General features: G+C 51.2%; 1 protein-coding gene across 3 annotated transcripts in view; it reads right to left on the bottom strand.

The window, feature by feature from the left end:
* BCOR (BCL6 corepressor) overlaps positions 1-5,401 on the bottom strand; it is a 139,736-nt gene that overhangs the window by 32,285 nt on the left and 102,050 nt on the right. The window contains exon 1 of one of the 3 annotated variants that reach the window (XM_072427194.1): positions 3,985-4,255. The exons of 1 other annotated variant lie outside the window; for it this stretch is intronic. The gene's annotated coding sequence lies outside the window, so the exon portion shown is untranslated. Of the gene's footprint in view, positions 1-3,984; positions 4,256-5,401 lie in introns of those variants that run through there. One more of the 3 variants, XM_072427154.1, reaches the window with a different exon arrangement.

Below are 5,401 nucleotides of genomic sequence, written 5' to 3'. Positions count from 1 at the left end.
ATGCTCCCCCGGCGCTGTGAACTCCAGCCAAGCCGCGCTGTGACTTGCTGCAGCAAGTTGTGTTTGTGTGTTGCTGCATGGCCCGGACACACAGCTCTAATCTCATAGATTACACAACTGCCATAAACACGGCCCCAGAGATAAAAGTGGCGACGTGTGTGAAGATCGTGTCTGGAAACTCGCACGTCATTCATCGCCCTGCGACAGGCCTCTCTAATGATTCTCCCCAGAGATCACATCGTGTGCTGTACCTAATGATCGTACATAATCATCAGCCCGATGTCAGTCATATAGGTGGCTCTAATTGTATAAATCCTTTATCGTTCAGTTCTGTAGCCGATCCCTGTACAAAGTCTTTTCTATTGGAACATAGCGATCGCGGAGAGTCGGGGGAAGCTGCCCAGACAAGTTTCTGTGGTCCCGATCATCTCGGTGTGACTTGAGAAATGTCCCCGGGGCTGTTCCGGCCATTGACTGTCACGCAACACTTCTAGGTTGTGCTATTGTCACATTCTGTGCGATGTGTAGACAATGTGTGGCGATCGGGTGTGATGCAGAGGCCATGGACAGGTGGGCACCCCGGCTAATGGGGCATTGTGAGGATTGATGATGGAAGCGGCTGTGCGATGTGTCTGCACACATATAAATATCGGCTTTTATTTCCTGGAGCCGGGCTGCCAGCGCAAGCCTTTTATTATTCCTATTAATCACGCATAACGCTTCCAGCTGTCCCTGCAGGGCTCCGATCGCTCGGGAGACAACCCTCTGCTTTATCTCTGCCTCCCCCGATCACGGCTCAGCTGTATAGAGTGGGGGAGGGGAGGCCATGCGATATGGGCATCGGAGCCAATGCGTGCCAGGCAGGACTGCTGCCAAATGTTACCCAATGTACCCCTCTGCCTGCCCGGGACATCCAGCCATGTGTCCCTCATCTGTCAGCATACACACCTATATGTCACCTGTAACACGGCATCCTGACACCTCATACTCAGCCTGTCACCTGCCATGGCACAAGTACCAGGAAATATCTCATCCCCATCATACTGCATGCCAATCACATGACTCATTACTAAGTCCTGGACCTATCTGACCCCCTACCCACACAACAACATGCCACTCCAGAGGCCATCATTCACCCATTCATCATTCACCCATAACACCCCCTGCCCCACACAAAAATGCCAGCTATAACACAGGGGGGGGCATGTATTCCGAAAGATATGTCAGCCCATCCACACAGCACGCTGCCACAACTATTCCTAAACCTTTAGCTGCCTACAGGACATACCACACACACCATGCCTTCCATGTCTTCCATGTCCGTGCCCGATCTACCGAACCTCAGTACGTGCACATACCACAGGAAACATTCATTAGCGATTACTGGACCTACACCCGACCCATGCACACCCGACCCATGCACACCCCATCCATGGCCCGTCTCCAGGACTTGTAGCACGGCTTAGGTCGGGCGGGCCGGGTAATTTCGGGAGAACCCGTCCTGTATTCTGCCAGGGCCACCCCTGTACCCAGCCTATAAATCACACTGCTCCAAACATGTCACAGATCACCACCCGATCCATCGCACGGCATTATATCGGCTGCTAATTATTCCATACACGTCACTGTAATATCGCACAATGCCAGATTATTCCGGATCGGCATGGCACAGATCGGGATTTCATCTGCTAATTGACAAGTATGTGTGCATCCTTTGTATTAAATCCCCCCCATCGGGCTTCTCATTATCACCGATCTCTACCCCACCGATCTGTGTTTATTTAGTCGGCTTCCTGCCGCTAATTGAAAGGAGGAAATACACAACTTGCCGAGCACACAAAGAACATTCACACAGGAGGGAACCTGCGATCCCCATCATTCCCCACACCCCCCTATGTCACCACATCCTCCTCCCCGACACACAAACTCGGCCGACTTTTGTAAAGATCGATTCTCATCATTTCTGTGTCGGGGATCCGTGGCTTCCAAACAAATACTTTCATGTGCTCAATCTGATCGCTATAATCGTCCAATCATTTATGTGCAATAATCCCCAAAATAATCTTTGCGCAATATGGAGCGAATCTTTACCATATTCGCCGCGTGAAAACTTGCTGTGCCAGGTAAACGTGTTATTAAAGCGATATGATGTGAAGGAGGGAATTGTAGATGTAATGTGTGCGATCAGTCATATTCTATGCTTGCCATGTCACAACAGTCACAGCGCTAAATCCCGGCAGACAGGTGTGGCCAGGAAGGGGTTAATGAGGCGATGCGGATCGCTCGGTTGGGGCCCTCTAGCTGCACATTAAACCTGTCACATCGCCGCCCGCGCTGCTTTATTGCGCTTATGAAATGGCCCATCTCTCCTAATTGCTTCCATATTCATCTCTTCCCAGCTTTCACCATCCTCCTGCCTGCCGGGATCGTTCCGGGAACATCGCACGGCACGATTGTACGGCTTCATGAAAGCCGACATACAGGAGGTCATATCCGTAATACAAAGCTGCCATAGAAGCCACCAATTAGAGCTTTACAACCGAAATACCCCGGGCTCACCCCCGATGTGTGCAGAGCACGGCCGACCCGGGTGAGATCGGGATGTCCGGGGTTAATGTGGGGGGAGGGCAGCATGAACAGTCAGTAACCTCGCCGTGGCCCGAGCTCCGTGCAGGAAGAAAGCAGAGCGACGAGTCGGCTGAACAAACAAGCGGCTGCCAGGAGTCCTTATTTGATCGCTAGAGAGCGAGACTTAACCCCTTCTTGTCTCGACATCGCACACATTCATCCGATTCCTAAACTCTGCCGATGTTTTAGTGATCGCTGTGCACAGGTGGGACCTCACACATTACCTGGACCGATGTCGTCCTGCCGATCAGTAGAGGAATGGTGCCGGGTCACCGTGCTAAGCCCTTCACAATGGCTACTGACAATCAAACTTTTCACATGACACGGCGAATCCGGAATGAAACAAAGCTCGGCTTGTGCGGCAACTTGTCACTGATCCGCACTTCACCCCATGCGGAACTTCACAACCCTCAACACCGATCATAGCGATCACAGTCACCCCACATACACCCAGCACATCCCGATATACAGACAATGCGGGGCGCCTACCAACACCAGCAAATATCGGCTGTACGGACATCGCATACTGAACCGACAGCAAGCCCCGGATCGGTGCCCGCCATCCACACACATCACAATTATATCCGATCACATAGAAACCCCAATACATCGCAACAATCCTCCCAACACAGAGGTGTAAATGTATATATCATGCGATAATAATCCCCCATACATCGCAAGGGTTCTACTAAAGTACAACTCCGATCTCAGGACAATATCTAAGCCATCCATACATAGACATCGCAGGATTACTGAACCCCATCCGATCCCGGCACAATGAATATTATGGAGGGGACACATCGCAAAACACTGACTATATATTATACAGGCCGATATATATTGCCACAAACTGTGAAATGAGCCGATTACACTGCGTAATGGACACCCCAGGATTCTTCTGACCCGTCACAGATTGCCATACTTGTATCGCTCACAGCAATATATATTGTACCAAGATCGCCAGCAGAATTATATTGTACCGTATATATGTTCCATCCCATCCGATATCAGGATCTCCCCGACACACTGCGCACATAGCGCTCCACAATGCGATCACACTGCGATGTATGACCCCATTCAGCAACCTACAGCAGACTTCAAGACTTCATCGCGATCCCTATCACCCACAGCCGATCTACACAAAGCGATCTATGCCCGTATCCTGAGCATTGTATGGAAGATCTCCACTGCGCACACAGCGCTACAAACAATGCGATCTATACCCGGGGCCCCCCATACATGAAATATATACCCGGGGCCCCCCATACATGAAATATATACCCGGGGCCCCCCATACATGGTATCTTTACCCGGGGCCCCCCATACATGGATCGTATACCCGGGTGGGTGACTGACCTGCAGTGCCGGGATCGGATGGTCGGTGTCCCTTATAGAGCCGAGCAGGGTGTCCGGCAGCTCTCCGTGTAAATCCCAGTATGAGAGCAGCAGCCCCGTGTCAGCATGGTGCCAGAGAAGGATAAATCCAGTTGTGTGCCGATCCCCGGTAACTCGTCCGATGTCTCCCGAGCTCTCCCCAGACGCAGCAAAGTTTATTATTGTTATTAGCAGGAGGCTCGGCACGCACTGCTGCCGCTACGAACACTACACAGCGTCCTGTGCCTGGGAGGGGGAGGCGCCGGGTGGGGGTGGGTTAGCGAGGTCAATCTGCGAAGCCCCCAGGAAAGAAGAAAGATGAGCGGTGGGAGGCGGCAGCAGGAGCGGCGCCGGCCCCTCCCCTCCCCCTCCTTCCTGACTTCTCCTCCCCTGCTGTTAGCTGGGGGAGCGGCGGCCGTGCCGGAGAAGGTGAAATCGGAGGGGAAACCCGGTGTAATGTCTGCACCTGTACGGTGACCACACACCCCGCTAATGTCAGGGGGAGAGAAGTGTGGTCACTGAGCAAAGACGGCAAACCGGCGGCTGTAACGTGTGATGTCCGACTGACACCGCCGAGACAGGCGGCAATTACCCCGAGCCCATCCCCCTCTCCTTCCTGGCTGTCTCCCAGTCATGTCCTCATTACCTTCCTATGGGCTGCGCTCCGCTAGCGGCTCTTCCTCCGTATAATCTCCTTGTAATGCTGCATCTGCCTTCCTGTGCAACGCTGCCCGGAATCACTTCTGCCTCGGCATTTCTTTATCTCGCCTTGCACCCCCTCCCCTATCTCTGCATTCACAAACAGGGTGACCCCCAAACATGTCACTGCCAACCAGTCACCACTATTCTATCTCCACGGATCGCTCCCTTAATATTACTTCAATAAACATCGCTGACTCCATTTCTTATATACAGATCGCTTCCTTCATATTTCTTATGAACAGATCGCTCCCTACACATTTCTTCTTTGGGGGATGTTTTTTCCCACTTTCCTTTATAGGGATCGCTTCCTCCACATTTCCACTATACGAATCTTAATATTACCTTAATATTACTTCAATAAACATCGCTCACTCCATTTCTTATATACAGATCGCTTCCTTCATATTTCTTACATACAGATCGCTCCCTACACCTTTGTACTATAGGGATCGCTCCCTCCACATTTCTTCTTTGATGATCGTTTTTTTTCCCACTTTGCATTTTAAGGATCGCTTCCTTATTATTACTTAAATAAACATCGCTCAGTCCACATTTCTATAGCAATCATTACACTGTCCTCCCTTAGGCATGGCTGCTTCCACGTTTCTTCTTTAGGGATTTCATTCCCCCACTTTTATAGAGATCGCATGGAAACTCCAGTTTGGTCGGTACCTATTAGTACAAATGTCCTCCACTT

Source organism: Pyxicephalus adspersus, chromosome 1 (genome assembly GCF_032062135.1).
Source record: "Pyxicephalus adspersus chromosome 1, UCB_Pads_2.0, whole genome shotgun sequence".
Taxonomy (NCBI): Eukaryota; Metazoa; Chordata; class Amphibia; order Anura; family Pyxicephalidae; genus Pyxicephalus; species Pyxicephalus adspersus.
The sequence above is the reverse complement of the archived record's forward strand: the minus strand, read 5'-3'. Positions and strand labels throughout refer to the sequence as shown.